Below are 26,362 nucleotides of genomic sequence, written 5' to 3'. Positions count from 1 at the left end.
TGATCTTTTTGTTATTTTTAAAGTTTTCGTCTTATGAGTTATGAATTATTTTTTATGTTTTCAAGGTAGTGGCCAACGATTAATAGAACATGAGTTAACGGGCGCGGATCTCATCTGTATGAATGGAGGTTCAAGGCCTTTGTGGAGTGTTTCATTGCTTAAGAGCATTTACTATTTTCCTGAGGATCTTGGATATTGGGCGGTTGGATGCAAAGGATGTAAGAACGCTTAGGTTTCAGTGGTAAGTTGAATATTAGTCTTTTGTTTTAGAGGGTTAGGTTTGATCGCTTGTCAAATAGTCTGGAGAGAGTTTTATATTTTTACATCAGTTCTTGGCGATTAAGTCGAGTATGATAATATGAGATGAATGTCTAATAATGTAAATTCTAAGATGTGGACAGCCGTAAGAAGTGTGGTTTTGTTAAAGTGGATGAAGGAACATGTCCGTTTGCGGAGCATGATTCCATGTGTGGCGATTTGTCTGTATTTAACTGTATTTTTTTTGTCCGGCACTATTTCTCTAGAAGATTACGATTAGTTTCGAGAGAAATTTATTGGATTTGAATGAAAAGAATGGCAGATTAATTGGCAAAAGTAAATATTTTGATCTGAGGTTGCATACAGATAGAAAAGGTTGGGAGCTAATACTTTGCCTTGAAAAACAACATCAAGGAAGAAGTAAAGAGAGTGCAGCCCTTCACTGACATTGAAATGCCTTCCTGTTATGGAGGTGGAAGGATTAGTTAATTAGTTTATGGGAAGATACCTTTGAGAATATCAAAGTAAATTCTATATCCTTTAAGAGCAGACCCGAATGTCACTCTCTATCAAAGGCTTGAGTCGTTTTTTTATTTGTTTACAGTATATTGTTCCGCATTTTGAGAACATAATCTTCTTAAATGAGAAGCTTTACAAGTCTTCCTAGAAATTACTTCCTTAACTACAAATTTATAATGAGAGGACTCGTAATTGAATTCTTTTTTGAAGCGTTTTGCTTCTTCCAAGTCCAATCTATTCGTGAATTGTACAGGGGAAAAGGACTTTAAAAAAACTGTTGATTCCATAACGTTACTTAGAGGATAGTACTCCTATTATACAATATATGAAGACGCAACTATTAAACGGTGCTCCCGAATAAAACGTAGCTCTAATTTTTAATAAGACGATTTCGTTAGGCAGGGGCTCTTATGCGCTCATTTATGCCCACATAATCTGAACGTTTATGAACGAGTCCCAAGGAAAAAGATTTTATATTGCTTTCCAGAGAGACAGTTCTCTTTTCAAATTCCAGTGGAATGTTATGCAGAAGAATTTACTGAAATAAGAACTGTCAAGCCAGCCTGTTAGCTCCTCTCACTACAACTAAGACAAGAAATGTCAAGGATAAAATACAAATGTAATTGTCTAGGGAGGAAAAGAAATGACATGTTCAATATTATGATGCTCTAGTGGCAAGAAACTTGAGAAGTATCTGGACATTAAATTAGAAGTACATTCTGAAAAAGAAACACTGGTATATTTATTTGACTTCCTTCTTCGGAAAATTCAATATACAATAGTATCCATTTAAAGCAATTTCCATTGGAAATGTACAGCCGAGATTATGGCATAATGCCATACAGTTTGAGTTGCAAAATGTGATAATACAGTATTTCTGGCATTGTTTGGATAACTCTGGGTATGCAATAACCCACATAACCCTTCTCCTTCTCTCTGCAGAACGCCAAACCGCCCGGAAATATGAAGGCAGTGAACTCTACATCACATCCGCCTCCTCATTCACGTTTTCGAATAAGAATTATTTTAAGCTGTGAGAAACACTATTGAATATTTATGATCTTTTTTTTATCATAACAGTTTACGAACTTTATACGAACAGTTTACAACTCAATGGTGAACCTCTTCACGGTAGATTTCACTCACATAAATTTGTCTCTGGCCACTTTCGCTTCAAGCGACAAGGAGGATTGTCTGGAAGGTTAGGAAAAAAAAAATGTTGTTCAAGGATGGAGAGCTAGAAGGCTGTAAATTTTGTGGTAGCGAGACTTTATTAGATCGCAATCCAAACGGATGTGAAGGTAATGTTTGATATGTGGTATGGTACAATAAGGATTTTTCATAAGATTATAGGGTTTGTAACTTTTGTTTGTAACTTTTTGGGATTTAAACGTTTGGTTGAGCCCCACACGGGCTGCCCATATCGATCTTAAAAGGTCTTCATAGTATGTTTGAGGTTCGTCAAAATTTGATCTGGGGTCGAATTGTCTAAAAATTAGAGTAAAACGTCTGTTCACTTCTTGTCATTTCTTTTTAGTATGTGGGTTCCAGGTTAGCCTTTAGTCAATGTGCAATCCTAAGTATTAATACTACTTCAACTTGTGGAATAGTAACTCTATTAAGTTGAACTGGTGGACAAACAGATTCCCGTAAAGTAATGTGCACAAATTTTTGTTTATTTCTTTTATTTTCAATTTACGGAACTATACTTAGAGAAGATATAAGTGAATTTGGATATTCTCACTTGCTTAGGTATGATCAGAGTGCGGTGAGAGAATAGCAGTATTGTCAGCGAATGTTGAAATAATTGTATTTTGAAATGAAGGCAAGTCGGCAATGAGTATTACAAAAAGAAAATACCTAGAATGCTTCCTTGGAATTTGAAGATGATTTCAAAGTTTGAAATAAGTTCAGTTAATCGGTTTTGAGCTACAGTGTTCCCATTGACAAACACAGATCATTTGCTCGAAAAACTTCTTTTTTTTAGACTCAGGGATTCCGAAAACGTTTATTTCTGATAAATACTCATTATCAAAATATTTTGTTCGCAATATTTTTACTTACTGTACACCTATGTACACCCTTCCGGCGTTGATCGTTTTTTACAAAAAACATCTTACACCACTCAAACGAAATATAAATTGAACCATTCACCGATTTTCTTTTCTTATTTTTAGTCATGATTTTCGAGTGTGGGGGCAAAACTTCTGTCTCCCACGCATATAGACCAATTTCTAAAAAACATTTCTTTGTTCTAGTTCGTTAAAAAGTGTGTTTGTTCCTAAAATTTGCTCGAATGCATTGCGTTCCTCTTACGAATGATAAAATATACTACTTTTAATGAAGTGATCTATTTCAGCTGTCATGCTTTCTGATCTAATTTTACTTTATAGAATAGAATGATAAACGAGTCATGATTTTGAGATGATCTGGTACCTTGTGTAGAGTCATTTTTTATTTTATTAACTTCAGTATTCGTAGTGATTATTTTTCTTGTTTTTCTTTAATAATTATGAAGTCGTTTGAAAATAAACGAGAAATAAAAGAGGAAAATCATTTGTAATCTACTGTTGGCTTTTTACTGACTTAGTTTGAATATTTCTGAAGAAAGTAGATTTTTCAAGCTGCTACTTCTTCTTCTACTGTTTTCTTTTTAACTTCATTCTATTATTCATTTCAAAAGGTACAGAATTTTCTTTCTATCAATGAAAATATGATAGAGTAGGTTCTTCATTAAAAATGTCTTCTTAGGGAAAGTATAATAGTAACTTTTTTAAAGGAGCATTATTCCCTTAGTATTGAATTATCATTTTTATGCTTCGTCTATGGCTAGATGGTGTAGAGACAACATAAATATCTTCTGAGGGAATCTCAATGTATTGTAATTATTATCCGCACTACATCCTGATGTGCATCCCTAGTCTAGTCGACCTTGCTGCTTCCATGTGCTGAAACAACTCAATCAGATGCTCTAGGGAAATTTGAAAAAAAAGTAGGAGTTATTCCTGCAGTTTGGAATAACTAATCCCTAGGGCTATCTCCATATGAAACCCTAGCACCCTCTAGGGATCTCTACATGAAAATCCAGTATGACGGCTGATTTCTAAAGAATCTAGTCTGTGCTCGATCTCTTTAAACCCTGGCATTGAGAAGAGTGAGAAAGTTAAGAAGCTCCTATGTAGTGAAAATCTAAAAACAGGCGGCTGTATTCGAATTTTCTCCAATTGGATCTAGTGAGATCTGTGTTAAACTTCATTGGAAGCAGCAGAACACCTCAAAATTATGTTTACTGTTGATCTGGCTCTCTTTGCCAAATCCAGAAAGCCTTGCTCTTAATTATTCTTCACAACAATGAACCTCTGAACGAGAAAAAACCTCAACAGATTTTCTTTACTTTTCGACGCATCACCTTTCCTCCTGACTTTTACAATCTAATTTCAGCAATTAACGTAGACCGCTATCTTATCAGTCGCTGCTGGGAACTGAAAAAACTACTAGTCTACAGATCTAAACTCGGTCTGGACAACAATAGACTTATTTATGTAAGTGTATTAAAGCTGGAGCTCAAGGTCGCTGTCGACTCTGAAGAGATAGGGACCAGTCAAGTGGAGGTAATGGTACGAAGGTATTTAATACATAGTGACATGGCGAGTGAGAGAGTGATCAATATGGTATTTGTGGTATAATATCTTGGAGGGCTGCTAAATGAAAGGAATGCTGAGGATTGTCATTTTGCAGAATGAGATTTGAGACAGTAAGGAGCTCCAACTGTCTGTCAGAATAGTTTATCTAGTAGGCTAGATTGGAATGGCTGGTGGTTTGTTTTCTAGGGTTGATTGAAACTCTATTTAACTACAAATCACAAGAGTCAGTTTGTGGTAATCTGTATCAGTTTGTTAGGACGTGTTCTATCATTGTCTTTAATGATACATATTTAGCAGGACGGCATCATTTATTCGTAGAAATCTGAAGTGTGAGTTTTGTAAGCTAAATCCATCTAACAAGCTCTATTGGGACTTCCCTGTAAGGTTTTGAAGTGTGCCGCCAAATTTTAGAAATGCATACAATAAAAATTATAACGCTTTTTTTTATTACGAGTAAAGTTTAAATTAAAGAAAAATACTTATATCTATGTATATGTTAAAATTAGTTTATATTGAAATTAAACATTAACTATTTTACACATTGTATTATGGATAATTAAAATATTTTAAACTTATCTTATTGTTAGTGTAGCGCCAAATTTTGAAAGTGTGCCGCGACAAAAACAAAAAGGTTGAGAATCACTGGCTTAAAGGCAGCCCCAATCGTTCAAACAAAATAACGTTCGGAGAAATCTATGCTGCGTAACCACCACTGAAAGTTTCTTTAGATTAAACAAAGGCGCTTATTTAATTGTCCAAAAAATAGCATATAAATAAATAAACAGCAAAAACTAGCAACTTGTGTGAGCGCGATAAGTTCCACTACTCCAGTCTTAAAGTTTTGCCGAATACCGAGACTAAATAATAGCACAAATAGCAAAAATAACTATTTATAATCGTAGTGCTTTATCCATGTACTTAAGTATCTGTAGTATACATATGTAGCACGCAAGATAAATGTAATTTGTACTATAGTTGTTAGTTGTGCTACAAAGTTAAATTATAATTTTTCAAAAAGAACAGGTAAACCAAAGTATCGATTAACAATGAAATAAACTGAAAAAGATAAAAATGGGCTTATCTCAAATTGGTCCTGTCGCAGATAATGGTATTGTGGTATAATGGTAAGCAGTGAAGTTTTCTAAAACCGTCAGGATAAATGTGAAATAATTGTAAATTCGGGACTTTTATTTTCTTTATTCCTATTCCATTTTATTTTAGTATTGAATACTTCAATTAAATTAAACCGTTATTGAACAATTCCGCTACAATCTGCCGTCTACTTTTAATAAAATTTATATATTCGTTCTAGATAGCAACAAATCCAGAATTGGCAGAGAAAGCCGGAAATACATGAAAAATACAATTTTACAGTTTTAAAATTGTGGGAGTTATGAATCTTAAATGGTTAACGTTAAATTAGAGAAAAATGATTTGTTCAAATAAAAACGAAAAATGATCTTTCAAAAGAACATACAATAATAGTTAGAGTTCTGTATATTTCATTCTCTGAAAGTATGTTTACACAAGAGTAGTAAAGAGTATATGTAAGAGTAGTTCTCTACAGTATATTTTCCCCTGAGGGTACCCATGTATATAAATAAATATACATAACTTTATGTTATAAAATATTGGTTGCAAGGGAACTAACAAAAAAAAAAGAAAATGGTCTATGTACTTTGCCCTTAGCAAAAGCAACAAAAAAAGTTTTAAGGTCAAACAGTGGCAAGCAAACAAATTTGATTCTGTTCGTAAAATAAATTTTTCTTTCAGCCGTGCAGAATGGCACTCTTCACCACGTGGTTACGGTTTGAAAAACGCTTTACCTCGCGTTGCAACCCCATAAAGCCTTACCATATAAAATTCTTAGTCTTCTTCCTTTATTCTGGTTACGTAAATCTGTGGAAGGCAGAAAGATACGCTCTCATTGTATTTCATCGATCTGGCACGGGAGAGTTGTTGATGAACCTGTGACCCTTATTTTAAATAGTTACCTTCGGATACCATTTGAAACAGCAGTCGCTGTGATATTCTCTTCTATTCTTATCTTGTTTTGTAGAAATAATTGCCAACTCTTCTAGAACGTTTCCTCCAGTATTCCTTGGCTCTCTCACAACCTGATGAATTTATGGTTAGGTAATTTTGTATTCGGTACATCATTTTGGTTTTGCATCATGAATTTATTTGCGGATAATCAGGAATACACGTTAGAAAATCTGTGTTCAACAATTTTTTTTTTCACCATTATATTATTTTCTAATGTTTCTTACATTCGTTTCTTCAAAAAGAAGTTTATGAAAAATAAATGCAGCATCTTTTAACAAAGCACAACGAACCAGTTAAAATTTCCAAAACAGTTTCATAGTTTCCATGGTGCTGTAGTATGCAACTGGGACTTTGCTGACTTTACTATTATTGTCTTTTTATGCCTCTTTGTGAAGGAAGTCATTATTGTGACGGTGCGGATTTTCTACTCTGAGTTTTCAACGGATGTACACGATTTGAAGTTCCTGTAGTGGCTTTTAGAAATGTTGAGTGGGTGACATAACTGAAAAATGAAAACTCCAGGAAAGTTTCAAAGTTTAATTTTTTAAGCACCAAGAAACCCTGCATTAAAGATTTTTTAAAATTAATTTTTAAATTAAATTAATAATCTTTATAATCTGTGGATAAAATCAAACAAACATTCAGAGTAATTTCTTTAAAAAAAACAACTTTTTTTATGCTCAGGGAACCCTAAATAGATATTTCCTTGCAAGTATTGAAAGGAAATATAATACAGGATATAGTCATCTATACGGCCTTATGTGTTTTTGATTTTGGGGCACTTCTTCTTGAATACTTTTTATGTAATTTTTGCAATATATAGTAATAAACCATTTCTATTATCTCATCCGAATTCTTGTTCAACAGGATCTGTTTGGCCTACGTGGCAAAAAATTAAAAAAAAAAATTAAAAGTTAAACATTTTGTAGTCCAGAAGAGGAGTTCTCTTAGCTTCATATATCAAGATAATGTCATGAACCAAATCATAGATAAGTAAATAACACGAAACAAATAGTCCGTAGAAATTGTACTAGCTAAAAAATTTTGAGTAAATAATTATACTTACCAGACTTGAACTTGTTACAGGCAACGTGCTATTTAGAAAGCTAGCAGGTTTCTCTGGAACAGAGCAAATATAATTCACTTTGAAATCGTTAATATTACAGTGTGCGTGTACTTCACTAATAATTATTAATTTAAAAAGGCAGAAAGGACAGCTCATTTACTTATTCAGTTTTTGCCTAAATATTTCAAAAAGCAACGTATGGCAATACCATTCGTAATTTTGAGTTTAATTTTGTCATTAAAATTTCTAGCCTAGTCATTTGAAATCATTATGTTTTTACATATCTGTCTGTCTGATCTAAATTGCTTTATAATTTATTTGAGGTGACATCAAAAATCTAAAAAAACTTGCAGGATTTGTTATATTATTGGTTACTTTTTGCCTTTTGTTCATTTTCGTAGGCGAAATTAAATATGCTCCTTACGATTCAAATTTAGTAATTAATTAATTAATGTTCATTATTTCAGAGTTTTTTAGAGTGGTAATTGTGTTTTCAATTTGGTATCAAATTCAAGTTTGCTTTTTATTGTGGTTAATTAAACCATAGTTATCAGAATAAGAATCCTATAAGATCGCATTTAGCGTTAAAACCTCAGCGAGAAAAAGATATTTCGTCTGTTATCGTTAAAATTAAACGTAAAGTAAGTTATTTAGGCTTTATATATACGATAATATCTGGGTGGCTTACAAAATACGAAGGATCGATTTATCTGAATGTAGAGAGTTTGGCAGTAACATATAACTTATATACATAAACTCCTTAACAAAAACTTACAGTTTAAAATGTTAAGTATAAGGGTTGATTAAACGCCAAAAGGTACACAAATCAGCAAGTACCCAACATTTCATTAATACTTCATTGATATTATTTAAGTAATTTTACCGCATTAATTTTCATTAATATTTTTTAAGAATTTATTAGATGTCACATACCCTTATGCTGGCCATTTTCATCTACAAAATATTTGTTCAAGTAGCACACCATTTAACTTAGATTGACTGTAATATCTATTTATCTATAATAATCAAACTATTGATTACAGGTAAAAAAGAGAACGTTATAAAAAATAAAAAAATATGAGGCTAAAAAATTCATAAACTTTTTTAAAAATTGCTTACACCAACATATCGTACATCAATGATTTTATTTATTTATTTTTATTTTTAAATAAAAATCGTCGGTTTAAGTTCTTTCTTCGGTTAAAGTAATTGTTATTTTATGTAGTAGTCAAACGTTTATAATAATAGGTAATAAATAATCTGGCTTTATCGCAAATAATATAGTTTTCTTCAATTACATTCTCCATCTAGGTGTTCTTCCCACAATGTTGTGTATATGTAATATAAAATAAATAAGATATGCATATTTTTAGGACAGCTAATTATTCCAGTATTTTACCATAAGTAAAATTAGGGGAACTAAATTAAATTACAATTGAGAAATGAATAAATAATGTTGAATAATCTACTTGTTATTAACTGTGTTATTTGTCCTCACGAATATTTCGGTAAGACGAATTCAAGACTGAAATATTGTTTTAAATCCTCCGTGATTCAAATTTAAACAGTAGCCGACTCTAAATTTGTCTTTTTCTAATTTAACATGCATGTATATGTGACAACTTCAGAATAAAGGGCACATTAAAGAGAAATCAGAAGAATAATTTGGAATAGAGTTAAAATAAAGTACCTATTTATACGAAGATATAATATACATTTTATCACAATTATAACTATTATGAATGAACTGGCCAGCATAAGGGTATGTGACATCTAATAAATTCTTAAAAAATATTAATGAAAATTAATGCGGTAAAATTACTTAAATAATATCAATGAAGTATTAATGAAATGTTGGGTACTTGCTGATTTGTGTACCTTTTGGCGTTTAATCAACCCTTATACTTAACATTTTAAACTGTAAGTTTTTGTTAAGGAGATTTTTGTACCTTTTGGATAGATTTTCCTTTTTGTCTATTAGCAAAGTTACGTCTGCTTTACAGATTTTTTTAAAATTTGGAATAAGCTATTCTATCATTATAACCTGATATGGTGTTAAATCGGAACCGTAACTACCACTGGAGAGATCTTTTTAAAGAATGGTTATAGTTGCGGTCTCCAAACCATCCTCAATAACCATTTTTTTGAGAAAGCGTTTTGAATAAAATAGGAAGGTATTTTTACGTAAATAGCAAAATTAAACTGCGATTTCAGTACTTCCTTTTAAGAGGAGCAAGAAAAATAAACTGCGATTACAGTACTTCTCCCTAAAAGGCAAAGATTTTGAATCGAACGACAATTCATTGATGTAAATCGGTTCACTCATTGATAATTTTAACGATTGCAGTACTTCCTCTTAGTAGGTGTAAGAGCATGATGGCACTTCACAGCCATGTAGAGGAGCTTTAATCACTTCTTCGTGCTAAATTTTATCAAAATCGGACTAAGCTTTGTAGAAATATTAGTAATAATAGTTTTAGAAAGGGCCTTATTTGGGTGGGGCAAACTTCCCTTCTTATGAGGCATAGCGTCGAGACTTTTAAAGTACAAAATTTTGATTCGAATGACACTTCATTCATGAAAATCGGTTCACGTGTCGATAATTTGAAACGATTGCTATACTTCCCCTTAACAAGTGTAAGAGCTGATCGCCGCTTTAATGTTACGTAGGGGAGCCCTAACCCTATCATCCTAACAAATTTTATCAAAATCGGGCCAAGATTTACAGAGTAATTAGTAATAATAATTTTGGAGGGGGCCTTACATAAAGGGGGCTAACTCCTCTCCCATTCGATGTACAGCGTCGGGACCCCCAAAAGGCACATCTACATAAAATATTGAATCGAATGACACCTCATTCATGAAAATCGGTTCACGCGTTTTGGCGCTACGTTGTTTACAAAAAAGGTAACAACAAGAACAACAACAACAAGAAGAACAAGAACAAGAACATTTTTTGAAAAAGCCGTTTTTGCTCATTTTCGGCAACTTTTTTCTCGAAACCTATTAGATCTGGGTGGTTGCAAAAAAATTACAGTTATAAAGGAGGGTTTGGAGTAAGATTTAAAGAAAATTTGGGAATTTTATCTTTTATAGAAAAAGAGAAAAAAATTGTCAAAGTTGGGTGTTTTTCAACGTTACGCTTTTTCGTGCAGTTTTTGATGGTCAACCCTTATACAACTGTCCTACCGGACAGTTTTAATTTCAAGTCTCTCAATATCTAAGATAGTTGCATGCAGTCGGCTTCCCCACATTGTTTTCTCATTACATTACCGGGCAATGAGCTGTAAGAGACTCCTAGACAAGACTCGATCCCGAAGACTGGTAGATAGTAATCACTAAATATGAGCTTACCTCTTCTCTACAAAGTTCAATCAATCAAAAGCTTTAATGACGTCTGTCACTTACAATGAGCTAATCTCTTCCCTACGAAGAATCAATCAATCAATCAAAAGCTTTATTGTTGTGTAACGGAACAAAAGCCTCCCTTTAATAGAGGTTAATTTTTAATTAATACAAGTTAATATTCCTTGAACGAGTAAAAGCTCTAAATTTTCATTTTACTACGACATAGTTAAATGCCAATGTAATTAGAAAATATTATAATAAGAAATAATAATTAAAAGAATCACATCATTAATCTAAAAATAAAGTCATCATTCCTCAAAATGTGCCCTCTCTGACCACTGCGCTCTCATCCTCTCCACCAATTCGTCCCTCCATCGTTCTCTATTCCGAACTTCTATTTTATTCTTTATTATTAAATGTAGAACTTGTTGGTTTTTTTGGGGGGGGGAGGCGTAAAGTGGCTTTCAGAAACGTTGTTGTGTAAGGTGCTCCTAAAACGGAAATTTAGTGGTGAGGTTTTCTGGGGAATAGAAGCTCAGGTTGTGGAGGGGAATCTCCCTACACCTGGCGTAATAATGTACAAGTTCGAACCATCCTAACAACGAGTTGCAAGTTAGAATGGATGCCTGCCCTTGTACGTTGTGTTCCAGAAGAGTGAAAAGTAGTACGTTGACTGAATATAAAGTTTCTGAATAGCTTACTTTGGTTACAGCCCAGTCTTCCATATAAATAGAACATTTCTAGTTTTTGTGAAATTAAGAGTTAAAATTCTTATGCTGTAAGTATTTATTTCGATTTTAAAAGTAAGGTTTTGTATGAGGATTTTTTTTAGGCTACCGAAAACTCCAATATATTGGTGAAATCCTGTCAAAAAAGAATGATTTAAAAATGTGAATTCTGAAAAATGAAAACTTTATGAATTCTAACATTTTTACAACGAAGTACGTCTTGTACTTCCTAGTGCAGTACAGTAATAATAATTTTCTATTTATGATGTGTATGCTGTATTTGTTATTGATTAGTAAGAAGAACACTTTTTGCTAGATGGACACTTAAACGTTCAAGTATAACTTGTGCTGATAAATAAGAAATTAACCTTTAAGAACTGAATATTCGTATTAGTTATTGTTGACACAATGTATTTTATCTTAATTGAAAGATATTTCTTCAGAGGTTTAACAGAATAAAAAGGGCTCGCAGGATAGACAAAGGTCGGTTGTAACTGTCCAAGATTTGCTCCAAAAATAGAACTATTTCACTGTTAACACCACGCCTTATTTGTGTTTTTCAGCAAATTACTTCCAGAATTGAAAAGTATCAAATTTTATGAAATAAAGCAACATTATTAATTTTATTCTAAACTAAGAATTACCCGATGAAAACCCATCAAAAGAGTTGAGATTAACACTAAGCTAATCTTGGCGACAAAAATCTCAATCTAATATGTAATATCTAATGTATTCGTTCTAAATATCTTTTGATTTCATGTGTGAGGAATACATGATTATTTGGAAAGGAATGGTACTCTAATTTCTTGGAAGCGAAGAATAAAAGTAGAGTCTGTGATTTATTGGAAATTAGCTCAGTGGTTAGGTTCTTGATTCTCACACGGAAATCCTGTGTCCGGGCCCTGCTACTAGGTTATATTTTCCTTGGAGCTTCTTACAGCTCTTTGGTGATGGACAATTTTGTCTGTTACGAGAAAACACTTCCCAGAGACCTTTAGTGCACTGAAAAAACTGGGCGCCAAAGACCGCAGATGTTGTTTAAATTAAAAATAATAGTAATATTTGGGCTATCATCTTCAATATATCATCAAGCAAACACTTTGTGATTAGTGGTTTTTTAAAAATAAACTACGCAAATTTTCATTGAAAATTTAAATGTACCAGTGCTGGAATATAAAATAAATATTACTATAAAAAATATAAGTAAAATAATGTTTGTGGAAATTCAACACTGAACAATAGAATTATTGTTCATAACAAATTTTTGGAATTTTAGATTGTTTGGATGTTTAATATTTGGGATGATGATGTTAATTTAGCTTGCACAATGTGAACATTAATGTGCTGGCAAATATTCAAGGAATTTCATTATAAAAGGGCCACAAATGATTGTAAAGGATTAGAGCTTGTAATGATGTGCTGTTTTACATATTAGGCGAGGTATTCCTGCTTGGTTTTAATTTTCCTTTAAACTAATTAATTAAGTAGATTACAGTGTTTATTTTTCTACATTCATTTAACTACTCGTTAGAGGAAGTAAGCATTCGTACAGGCAAATTAGAAATTGATAAACTCTTAACTGAAATCAGATACTGGAATAATCTTATGTCGGAAATATTGTCGTTAGCGAAAAGGATTTCAGCTCTATTCAGGGTTGTCTTAAAACGTAAAGTTCCCCTATCGGGCTAAGTCAAATTAGAAGTGATAGAGAAAGCCAATTCTCCCAACCTTTGTGTTTTGTGATACTCAAGTTGTTTGAGAAGGAATTTAGCTTATCTCAATGTGTAGCACTACTTGTAGAAATTAACGAAGTTTTCCTTTTATCTAATGAAAGGAAAAATAACATTCTTGGACAGATAAAAATGTAGAAAGATATTTTGAATGAATGTTTTTAATTATTACCTTCTCTTTCTGTACTGGGAAATAAGGGATGGAATTTCGAACATTCAGACTTTAATTTTAAATTTTCACAGTAAATATAAGATTTGAATCCCCTACAGTTAAAAAAAAAAAAAGTGTGTATGTATTATGTATGAGTCAGCATAATTTAAAAACTGGGTGCTAGCAAAAAAAACTACGTTATGGGCCGAAAAGGGATTAATGAAGGCCGGGAAGCGATTCCCAAATCACAAAGTAAGTTCTCTCACTTTTCGGAACTGGTACGTACAGTCCCTGGGATTCAGTGACGAGAGGGGGATGGAAACTCCTTAATGGTAGGTAAAGAGAAGCCAAAGATGAAGTCAATTATATTCACCAAGTTCCTTAATAGTCATGGGTGTACAAATAGCGGATGGTGAAGGCTGATTCTCTTAACTGTCAATGAGCGAGTGACAACGTAGAACACGCCTTCTTTGTATACGCAAGTTGGGTACTTCCTTGTGAATTTTGTAAAAAAGAATATGAAAAGAATCCCTCTTAAATTCTGTCGTCGACATAGGTCAGCATCTAGCAAATACACATCTGATGGTAGAGAGGTACCTGGAAAGTCATCAGAGTCACCCAAAGATTGCAGAAAGAAATTAGCCTAAAGTAATGAATGAGTTTCATTCCAGTGTTAAGAAGATTGCAATGAATTTGGTGGGACAAGTTGCGTTGGCTAGATACTGTGAAGAGTAATACATGGTCTGTGTTGAATGGTAATTTCTGCAGTTGCAAAAAACAGAACTGACTGGTCGAACTTATTACCAGCACTTAGCAGTGAGTGATTGTTGATGATAATAATGACGAAGGCAATGAAATGAAATAATTACTGTAAGAAAAAGTATTGAAAATGTTCACATAGATAAATTTCCTGTTGTAAATTCCAATCCTCTGCAAAAATTACAAAATTTCATTCTTTTATACTGCCAAACAATCCCAAAAATAACCGAACATTGTACAGAACTGAAACGTGTTTGTTTACTTGATGTTTAGAAGAGAAATTAAAATAACAACACCATTCATTTCAAAAGAGGGAAGTTTTGTTGTCTTTATTGAATTACATTCTGATCGCTACATGATATTTGAAAACATCACATTCTTCTTTGAAAAACAATGCGAACATTCATTCAAAAAATTCAAGGATTAGATTGCTTTGGAAATTCTAATTTCAAACACTACTTCAAGGCCTTTCTAGCGTTGAAAACTTAATATTTTATTTAACTCAATTCGTTGCTGATGGTGTTAATTAATGGCGCTTAGTATAATGGGTGTATCGAAAAATGGTGAAACGATGTTAATAAGAAAACTTTTTTAATAACTTTTGTTTCTAAAAATTTTTAACAAAAAAAACCAGCTGGTAGCTCTAAAAGATTTTCCGTCAGAAAATGGTGTTAAAAAAATCTTTTTTTCCTCTTGATTTGTAAACTTTACTTTTCATGATATTAACTTTGTGGCTGTTAGATGTTTAATTTTAAACTTTGGTTCCAAAAATCTTTGCTTTAGAAAGAGATTTTTGGTATTTTTTTTTTTTTTTTTTTATAATTTTGATCTATTTTTCATCACCTGTCTATTGAGGCATTAGATTTGATGACTTGTCAAAACAAAAAATTTGAAAAATTTTGAAGTTGTATTCATGGTTGACCAACTGTTTTCTTGTACAATCGATTCAAACATTCTCTTTAACTCTGCTCTCAGATTACAGTATATTCGTAACCACAGTTTAAATTCTTGAAGTAATCTGTAATATTAATCGGAATGACGAATTATACTTCAAACTAAATTATTGTTACTATGGGAGTCTAAGTTATAGCACATGAATGTTGTATTTTTAAAATACTCCCAGAGTCAGAGCACTTTCGGGCTGCGGACAGTGAACTGTAAAAAGCTCCTAGAAAGAGAAAAACCAAACAAACTAGATTCGAATCCGAGTCCAGTTTACGCTGCGCTAAGCCCTTTCCTGTATTATTTTTATTTATTATTACTGTATTGTTTTTTATGGTTTATTATTAATGCATGAAATTGATCGTCCTTTACGTACTTAAGTAATTTCCAATTGTATTTTTCCACTGAAACAAAAAATATAAAATCTCGAATGAAATGAAATCTTGTCCCGGGTGGCAAGAGAAGGCAAAACATCATTTTATTTTTAAAGCTAAATTTGTTGTAATATCTTCCTTAAATGGTAAGTTATATTTTTAAAAAGTTTTAAACTACCTGATTTTTAAAAACAATATTAATATCTAACTTGAAGAGAAGACCTTGCCATTGTACAAGTAAAAAGTTCTTGCTACGTATATAGTCTTATCTCTTGTAAATATTACCCCCAGAGAAGTCTTCATACTGTTATTATAAGGTCCAGGTGCGGATTAACATATTTAGAGATATCTGAATGGCTCGAAACTTTATCTTTGAACTAACTATCTTTATCTTAAAACTTTATGGTGAGTCTGTATGCCAGTAGGTTCTTTTCACAATGTAGAGAGTAAACTTCATATTTGTTTCCTACTGTTGAAGACTCTTTTTTATTTCTCTCTTTTGGGACGGTTCATTCTCCAAGTCTAATTTTTGTAATTCCAAGTTTTTTTGAGGGGAGAAAACTTATACAGTTATAAAATATTTATTATTTGCTAAAGCTAATTGCTAGGACAGAGAAACTTTATTCGCGCTGTCAAAAATACTATCGAACTTTAATTACCTTATTCTAAATGGTCATTGACCGGTTCAAAATCTGCTACTTACGTAAGGCTGCTTCATTTTCTGACTAATGCCAGTGTCCGTCTTTCCCTCATATTCACACTTAAGATTGTTACTATCTTGATTGATATTGTAATGGAATGGGGGCAATAAACAAATGTGTAATATTTCCATTTTCAATATTAATTTAGAGTTTTCATTTTATTAGAATTTTACCATTATTTCCACGAAATATTCTCTCAGTTCTTTACATCTCCTCGAGGTGCGTCCTTTCATCATCTGACTCCAGCCAGGTAGTTCGCTCTTCCTCAACCAGTACCAGGTCTCAACCACTTTCTTTTACTTGAGGTGACACATTGGGGCATGTTGATCATCTTCCGTCCTCCATGCATCTACCAGAGATGAGTATTATTTCTATTTTTCTACGATATCCTTCTGAGTATTCGTTATCTCCAAAATATAGTCGTTCCGAAATTTATGTAGCTTCGACATTTTGCTCTAACGTCGGCTAACCATCTTCTCTGCTCTTATCCTTCATTTTTGACTTTTACCAAGAGTTCATCCCTTCACACCATTCGGCAGTACATACACTTTTCACTGATACGCACAGGATTAGTATTTGGGGGCAGTATTGGATTAGTATTTTTCTTTTTTGATTGCATACCACAAAAAGTATTGATTACACAATGGATTGCACTTTAAAAGCTTCTCAATTATTACGTATTATCTGCCTTACTCCTCTTCACTGGTTCCATTTTCATAGATAATAACTCTCATTACTAGTTAGAATAGGCCTTGAGGTAAAAATACATCTATGATATCTGTGACCCTGCACTGTTTGTCAAGACATTGTCATTTCTTTGGACTGAAATTAGGTTTACAAAAAGTTGAAGCAGACTAATATGGAAAAAATCAGTGAGGTTTCCGGCAATCGGATCCAAATAACATGAAAACTTTTGGATTCGCAATCAGTAGAAAACTATGCGAGAGAAATTAAAGCAGGAAACCTTCATAAATGGAGAAAGAAAAATTTGGTCTGATTTCACAGGTAGATATGTAGTGCTTTGTACAAACAATGCTCGGGAGATTTTGTATGAGGAAGATTTGACATCCAGGTAGGGGAAGACTTTGATGGCTGGGCCAAATAGAAAGAACATTGTCTTAAATATTCCCCAGGAAGATGATGAAAGAAAAACAAGGTGTCCTAGGCTAAGGAGGCTCTACTTTGTGGGGCCTCCATGAAATGGAAATCAGTCTGTGGTGAGGTGATTCAAGAACCGTAGTACTAATAACTGTGGTGTATTAATCTTATAAATAAAACAAATCAAGATAAAGTTTATGTATTACATTGAAGTTGAAATAACATGTATTCCAATTACAAATAGGAACCAACCTTAGTTTTCAAATTTTTGAATAGTTCAGCGCACGGTTTTTCTAATAGCATTGTACATTGCAATTAAAACAGTTTGGTATATTATACAGTTTTTTAAATCACTATAGTTAATAAAAAAATAATACTTCAGAGAAAGTGTGCACTTCAAACATTTAAAAAATAAAATAATGTTGATATACTTTTTTTTATTTTAATTTTCAGATTATTTGCCAAGCTAGCTGTAATAGAAGTGAATTTATTAGAAGAATGAATTATAAATCATTAAAATGAAGTCATATTCAGGTATGTCGATTTAATGAAATTAAAACCTTTTTAAGTGCCCAAACAAAAATCTTATCTCAGTCAAACCATTTCTGATAGACAAACCCGCACATCCCCAGATTTTATATATTAAGTGAAATTATGGTGTGACTACGATTCAGTTTTTCGCATGGTTTTGGTAGCAAGATGGAATTGGCGCTTGGAGCCTCCTTAGTTCACAGCCGGACTCCGAAAATTTTCTCTTGCTACAATAGCACTCTTCATCACTAGACAGTGAGCTATAAGCGCTCTTAGGAAGAAAACATGTTGGGAAGCGCGCATGGTTTGTTCTCAGCAAACTGAGCTTTTGGCGTACAACTAGCGTCCTTCGTTAGAAGCTTAATTGGGATTATAACTGCCAAATTATAAACTTTGGGAGCTTATTGCCCCAATTATTACTGGTGGAGATCCCTGAGGTTTCTGGACATGAAACAATTAAAGCAGAATATCTGGTATCGAAGTGCGGTGTTTGTTGACGACTCATAAAGCCGCGATAAGGCGGATGTGAACAATTCTTAGATGGGTCAAACCAAATCATCCTGTCTAATTTTCCGAATCGCACCAGTTTGACCATGGACATACTCTTATCTCTCTCTGATTAGTTTCGTGACATCACTCCATTTATCCTGCCATAACTTCATAAGAGCTATACGTTAAATACTGCTTCGAACTATATAGTATTCAGCTACTATTGTAGAGAGTGAAACTTACAATAAATTATCTTTTTGTTTTTTAACTCTTGCGAAGGATGGAGTGAAAAAATAAAAATAAATGCAATTCACTTGGTATCCCTTCTTTTGGTGGCGATGGAAAGAGTCTCTACGTTCTCCAGTACTAGTTCGTTTTTCCAATCTCTTTCAGATTATTTATTTACTCTTTTCCGTTTCAATCTCTCAGGATTTGTTTTTAAAATTTTTCTCAGTGAAAAAGAAAAAAACAGTATTACCAACGAAATCTAATTCTCAGTTTTTTGCTTAACTTTTTTTTGTTATTGGTCATTGTACAATTTACTTTTCATCGTATGCAAACAGTTTTCTTCAATTACATTGTTAATCTAGGTGTTCTCTCCACAAAGTTATATATATGTAATATATCCTTAACAAAAACTTACAGTTTTAAAAGTTAAGTATAAGGGTTGATTAAACGCCAAAAGGTGTACCTTTGGTATAAATTGCAATGTTTTAATGATAATAGTTGAAAAGATATAGAAGTTTTTTAGAGGTTTTCAAATTCCTCAAATTTCAAACCGTTATATCTCTCTTCGTACTTTTCTGATTTTAAAGAATTCTTTACTCAATGGTAGAGAAATGTTTGCTCTATAACTGGTATAAATTGCTATGTTTTTGTGAAAACAGTTTATGAGTTATAAAAGGTTAAATTTAGGAGGTCTTTAAATTCCTTTAAATTTCAAACCTCTTTATCTCTCTTCGTAATATTCTGTATTCAATGCATTTTTTACTGATTTGTAGAGAAACGTTAGACCTGTAAATGGTATAAATCGAAATGTTCTAGTGATGATAGTTTATAAATATTATATTCTATTGATTATAGTTTATTATAGGCGGTTAAATTCTGGAGGATTTTATATTCGTTCAAATACCAAACCTATTTATCTCTCTTCCTATTTTTCAGGTTTTAATCAGGTTGTAATGACGTTCTTTATGCTAAACGAAAATCCAATCATTATAGAAGTCTCAATGACCACCTTATAGTTTCACTGTGTTCCATGACCCTAACAAGAATTAGTTGGTCGGTTAATTGTATTAATTCTGCTAAATTTATCCTGCAGAAAGATATAAATGCACCTATTTGGTAATTAATTCTCCTTAGATACATGTTTTTATGATTATACAATATAATTTTTTATTTATTAGGATAATTTGGTTATAGTGTGTAGATTAAAATGTATACCGGCTACGAAACGAAATACCAAAAGTGTCAAAACTTCACACTTAAAATATCGCATGAATAAACAAAGAAACTCAATTTAAACTTTGATATTTTCAAATAGTACTCAGTTAAAGTACTTCCTTCGTACAACAAAGGGAGTGGAGTTGAAAGGATTTCCTCTCAGATCTGGAGATAGCCGCCTGGAGGTCCTAAAGTACCTTTGAATTTAATAGCGCAAAGTTTTAGCCATCCCCACTGGCAAATAATTGTTGCCTTAGGCAATCAGAACTTCCGATACATAAAATTGTATGATACAATGGAATGTTATTTGTTTAATTCCTAATCTTTTCATTGATGGCTAAACTGGGTCAGAAAACTGCTTGAATGAAGTGGGAGCATTAAGATGAGCGTTTACATACTCTGATACAAGAAGAAAAAGGTTTACTAAAATTTTGCATTTTTATGTGTAGTGTTTTGTGATTGCTTGGGAAATTTTGAAAGTGGTACATTTCTTACTCACTCCACTCGATCCCCTACCACTCCTGTTACCTATTACTGAAAATAATGCGTCGGTACAAGATTTTCGAATACGTTTTTAAACTCCAGGAAGCACGTTATTGGGAGTTACATGATTAAACACAGTTTTGAAAAACGTCAACACGAGGAAGTAATTTATTTTAGTGCCAAGTAATTCCTTTTTTTCCGAAACGACATATTGATCTAAGAATTGAACTCTTCCGTTTTCATCGTCTGAATAGATTATACATCTACTTCATCTGGGAAAATAAGATCAAGAGGGAACTCTCTACTAATCCCCTTCTTTCGCGAACGGAGACCCATGAAATAAAACATTGTAGCAAATATTGTATATCAGCATTAACTGGAGGCAGTGGTGAACTTAGTTTACTTAACTTAGTGTTAACTATAAACTGTTTGATTTAAAATGAAGATTCTCCACTTATAATACCAGAAATGACACCTAAAATCATTTAATTCGTACAAAATGAATGAAAAGTGGGTTTCATGTATTTAAGAATCACTTAATATTTCAGCTAACAATTTTATCATTTATGTTCTTTGTTTTGATCTGGAGATTAATTATGCTTTCATTGTTGTAGGCAATAACCAACTAAGAGCCAGCCTAAGGACAATTAATCAAATTAACTTTGTAAGCGTATCGTAACGATCCATCTATTCTCCTTAAATGGACTACATTAGTTGCTCTCACCTCTGGCATTAATGTTTCCTGCCGGTGTGAACCAACTATTCAAGAAATGTCTTACGAAGAATATTGTGCAGTCGGAATTTTAATTTTTTTAGTAAATTTAATCAAGGTAAAGGATCATAGTAAAAACCATTCACAGCTATTTTTTGTGAATAATCATACTCCCGACGTTTCGAACATTATTTGATTCAATGGTAGCAAACAAGGGAATAGAAAAATCTATAACGTTTTTATTTTGATATTTCATAGGCCACGAAACAGTAACTCATTTTGAGGAGTCACTTTAGAGAGAGCCTAACAAGTCCTAAAGGAAAGTTCAAATAAAATTGAAGATAATACGCGAAGCTTAAGAATTCGTTGGAATGGTTTTTAAGAAAATCGCGCATTTCAAATCCTTAGTGAATTGACACGATAACTGTATCAAAACGGCAATCCAAGTTCGAGCTTTCTACTTGCCATTTTTGCTTCGAATTTTTATTTATTTGTTATTTTTATTTATTTTATTTTATATTTTTTTTTTTTTTTTTTTGGAGTTCAAAGGACCTCAACTTTTAATAAATATATTAATATATCGGTGAAGTTCAATTTTTAAAACGTGTCATAATTGCAAAACTTCCTCTTTATATAAATGTTAGAAAGTACGATAATTTTTTTAAAAAAAATAGGTAACACTAACTTAAGTAAATAATTTTAGCAATCCCCCAAATAAATTCGCAAAGCATAATTTTAAATAATTTTTAAAGCCATATGTTCAGCCCAACTATGGTCCAAATGTACATATCTGTAATTGTTTAACTTTATTTTCATTAATTAAAATTAATAATTGTTTAATTTTTGATAAAATGGGAACGCACATGAATTATTTTATCAATCTTTCGGAAATGATCTGACAGATATGGCGGCGAATATTTTCTATTCATGAGATCTATAGCATGCGTCAAATAGTTCTGCTTCACCAACTAACTGATATCAGTTTATAAACTTTTTCATTAACTGAATGTCATGAGTTTTTGAAATAGTTGGTTACCTTTTTGAAGGGATGGGTAGTGTTCTGTTGATAAACAGCTCCATGGACTACAATGCTTTATTCATATTTCTTCACAATCAGTTTACTTTCTACCTCATTAGACATACTGACTCAATTTATCTTATCGATAGAAACAGCTTAATTATTGGTCTCTTCTCATCTTCTCCTTGGTCTTTTCGCAAACTGTGCTTCACAGTTGCTATTCTTTCACTCCTGTTTCAACTGTTTTCTCACGCAGACCCTGCCTTATAGAACGTTTCATCGAATGGTGATATTTAATGGAGCACCAATAAGACTTAAAGCTAAAGCACAGTTTATTCAGTGCGGTTACTTCCTGCTGAGATTTTGAACGAAAACTTTAATCGTATTAGAATTCTAGTATTCATACGTGTATCAAGTAGTTATGATTTTAGTTTATGAGAAATGTTGCCCAGACATGCGCATACACAACATCCGTTAAAATATTTGAAAAGTTCAAAATTTTTTCTGTGAAAACGTAATACTAATCGGGATAGTACGTTATGTGTAATCTCTTAAACATGTGAGAAAAACTCGAAAGGCTGTAATAAAGGCAATTGATTGGAAAAATAAGGAGAAATTGGAGAACGGGAAGCACAACAGATGGACAAAAGAAGAAGAGTAAGGGAAATCATCCCCTATCGGCCCTCTCGTTCTAGGAAGACTAAGGAGGGTTTACCCTCTCAACTGGATACTAGGATAAAAGAATGGCAGGCAAGCAGATTCTCTCTCACAAATATGCTCATTAAACTCCCGTTCAACTCTACGCTAATCAACCTACTCCTTGGATCTCAGAATTTATCATTTGTCATCTCGTTTTTACTCATATTCCTCGTTACCATATTTCACCGATTCATTCATTACATCTTTAATAGATAAATATAACTATTAAATCAGTTAACTCTGTATTTGTAATTATTTGTTACGAAAAACGAAAAAAAAAAGTTAAAAAATGCCATGTCTTATTCCTTAAAACATGTTTCCAATTAGGCGACAATTTATTCACTTGTCAATCAATATAGTAAAAATGTTAGTTATATTTTTAATAAATGTTGCCGAACTTGTTCATCATAGGTTGTTTGCGTTAGGTAACTGTAAACAGGAAGGAATGGAAGTATTGACCTCGAAAGAAAAAGCCTTTCTGCAATCGACACCTTTATAGGCGTTGACACGGCCAAGTTTTAACTTTAGTGGTCGGATGGGGCTTTCCTTCAAAATCACATTATCCTTGTTAAAATTGCCTCCAATATTTTTTTTTTAAATCTGTTTTGAAACACTGAATCGACTTTTTTTCATTTCAATGATCAAGCTTTTTCTTCAAAATTTGAATTTTTATTAAAGTTTTTTTGGCTTTATTATTTTTCACATTCAATAAAGGTATTTTTGTGGGATTCATGACATCCCAAAACTCGCTCATGTTTCCCCTTTTTTCTATGTCATCTTTCTTCATTAATGTCTAACCTCCATACTCTCTCTACCTTCCCACAAAGTAGAGTATTAATATTTCTTCTATTGCCCATATTTGCATTTAAATAATACTTTTTTTATATACGTTGAACAGTTGAATAAGCTTATAGTCCCTTCTTAATGCAATTTCCAAGCATTAAATTTCAGGTCACGCGTAGCCTTACAATATAGGTAGAAGCTTTTTAAAAAAGATGAAAAAGTCATGGACTTGGCATATATTTGCTTCATGTCTCAACTCTTGTTCAAAACGTCTTTTTATGAAAATAAAAAAATAACTTTTCTTTCGCTAAAGATTTTCAAAATCTTTTATCACACATTAACATTACCAGAATAATGCAATATGTTTTATTCATGGATAAGTGCCGTCTAATCATTAATTTCCTCAGATAAATTCATAGACAAAATCGGTCATATCGGTTAGCCAGCCACATCATGTTTCCGGCCAGTTACCGAATGAACTATTTTTGAGATGATCATGGGTAATTGGAAAAAGATACTATTCAGGCAGTGACTTGTCAAGCTCGAGTGACTTGTTGAAATTGAGAAGAATCCTAACCAGACAGAATACCATGTTAGTATTAGATTAATTTACATACATTAATTTGATGTTATATTAGAAATGTCGCTATTGAGCACACTCAGAAACGTATAATACAAAAAGTTAATTATATAATTCTTGTAGTTGTCGGCAAGACTAAGATTTTGGTCTTCAACATTAATTCGTAAATACCTTTAAAGATTTTTTTTTTTTACAGATATCTGTGCATTGTCCACGAAGATTGCTCCTACGAAGTTCTTTTGTTAGCATAAGTTGGTGTAGTTCTGCTTAGCAAACTAAACAATTTGATTTTGACAAGGTAAGGAATATGGTAATTCGTCCATTTCTTATAAGATACTGTTAAAACCGCTAAAATGGTGAAAACTTATATTTTTGGTTAAAAATTTCAAGTTGAAAATTAAACGTTAGTGCAAATTTCTTTTTTCGCAGCATTGTGTGCTATTGGATCCGGACCTGCTGCCCCTCACCCTGACTTCGTCATCACATCTTTCTCCTTTTCCTGCAAGTAATCTTCTTCCCTTTCTACAACCAAGTACTCTATTTTATTGAAATTTATTTTCATTCGAAGAATGAATAAGGGTTCTTTTATTTAATGAATGAAATAAAAGTTTATTTCCTACAAAATAACTAATTTATCTAATCAAGAGAAACTGGAAAAATAATTTACTTTTAATTCTTAATTTTATTTATTTATTTATTTTTTAGACTAAGTTTCTATAGCAAGCATTTTTTATTTCAGACTACAGAAAGCTACAAATGCCTTCAGAAAAATTGTTTTAAAGACAATTTAACTCCATCTTGGTTTAGTTTTCTTCTCTGTAGAGATGCATGAGTAAAATTCTTCAGGAATTTGGTGTTTTTTCTTACTAGAAAAACAGACATGTCTAAAGTAGCTAAAAGTTGAACCACTGAGACATTTAGAAAGGAAATACTTTCACTAGTGTTATTAACTTTAGAAAGAAGTAACGGTCTCGACTTTATTCTACTATATTAATTTTATCATGTATTTATTATTTGTTTTCTTTTTCTTTATAAAGGTTGACAAATGCACTTAAGGCATACGACCCTCAGCGAAAAGAATAAAATAATACTAAATAGTTAGGTTACCGTAGAAATTAATAAGAAAGACTAGAGAAATGTGGCTCTTTATCTTCTATTAATCACCAACTGTACTCGTCTTTTATCAAAACTTTCTTAATAAGCGTCTGGTTTGCTTTCAGATTATGCGTCTACTAGCTCATGAATTATTTATGCAATTTAAAAAATGAAAAATCTAGAAATCTGATGATTTTAAGTCTCGCTTTAGAAGTACTTTGAGAGCACCTAAAATTAATGAAATAAAAATAGAAGTCTCTGTTGCTTCACTAACTGTACAAGTTTGGTTTAGAAAGGTTACGGTTGACTATAAGTATGAGAAGTATACTTCGGCCAGGACGCCTTCATCATCAGATTCAGTGCTTCTAAAAAGCGGATACCAGCACCTGAAAACTTAGCAAATTCTAAACTCTCAACTTCAAACCTCTAACTACGAGTAGCTGCCGAAGAATGTCAAATCAACTTATGCCTCATATAGCAAAACGCTGTTTTATGTCTGTAATTTTCGGATTGAAGAACATAACTTTTGCTGGAGAACCTAAAGTCCTCAGCCGAAAGAATACCTACCTCTATATACTCGTATCAAGCCTTTATATACCTCTGTAGTACAGTAACAAGCATTTCCTTTCTTTGTGGCATCGTCTTTATCTCGAAAGAAGTGTTAACTCATTTATTTCATGTTTTAACCTGAACACCAGTAGCATTGCTATAGTGCTACTATTGCTATTCCTCTGCAAACTTTAACTAAACTATCCGTATACGGGGGAAAATACTTTTTTGTCTTGAGTAAGCTCTTCACCATTAAAATTTGTTACATTTGATTTAAGATCAAGCATGATTTTACATTCTTTCGGGCTCAGGCATTTTGGTGAGATTAGCACTCTATCAAATGCAGTTTTATTTTTTATTAAATAATTTTTTCTTTCTTTTTTGATATGTTTGATACTCGCAGCTAAATAATATCGTTGGTTTTATCTTTGAGATCACTACATATCATATTATATTCTTCATCTTCACTGTCTTCAATGAGAAAAAAAGATTTTTTGACCGAAAACAAGTTAATCAAACAAATTTCATGGAATAATGTTAAATATTTAAAGTTAACTGAGATGGAACGGTTGACAAAATTATGTGATTGCCAACTCAGTAACGTTGTAGCCGTCAA

The 26,362-nt window shown here is 32.4% G+C and overlaps 1 protein-coding gene and 1 long non-coding RNA gene across 4 annotated transcripts in view; one reads left to right on the top strand and one right to left on the bottom strand.

The window, feature by feature from the left end:
• LOC141453851 (uncharacterized) overlaps nt 1-26,362 on the top strand; it is a 100,573-nt gene that overhangs the window by 49,483 nt on the left and 24,728 nt on the right. The window contains exons 9-14 of the long non-coding RNA XR_012458260.1: nt 17,818-17,898; nt 19,549-19,728; nt 20,925-21,140; nt 23,930-24,114; nt 24,299-24,400; nt 24,532-24,607. This is a non-coding gene — a long non-coding RNA (uncharacterized lncRNA). The remainder of the gene's footprint in view (nt 1-17,817; nt 17,899-19,548; nt 19,729-20,924; nt 21,141-23,929; nt 24,115-24,298; nt 24,401-24,531; nt 24,608-26,362) is intronic.
• Nucleotides 1-26,362, bottom strand: part of LOC141453850 (G-protein coupled receptor dmsr-1-like) — a 186,464-nt gene that overhangs the window by 139,857 nt on the left and 20,245 nt on the right. For all 3 annotated transcript variants that reach the window (XM_074127520.1, XM_074127523.1, XM_074127522.1), the window contains exon 2: nt 7,534-7,586. The gene's annotated coding sequence lies outside the window, so the exon portion shown is untranslated. The remainder of the gene's footprint in view (nt 1-7,533; nt 7,587-26,362) is intronic.

Source organism: Rhodnius prolixus, unplaced genomic scaffold (genome assembly GCF_049639745.1).
Source record: "Rhodnius prolixus isolate KJV_2025 unplaced genomic scaffold, Rpr scaffold_3, whole genome shotgun sequence".
Taxonomy (NCBI): domain Eukaryota; kingdom Metazoa; phylum Arthropoda; class Insecta; order Hemiptera; family Reduviidae; genus Rhodnius; species Rhodnius prolixus.
Note: the sequence above shows the minus strand (reverse complement) of the source record. Positions and strands in the feature narration are given on the sequence as shown.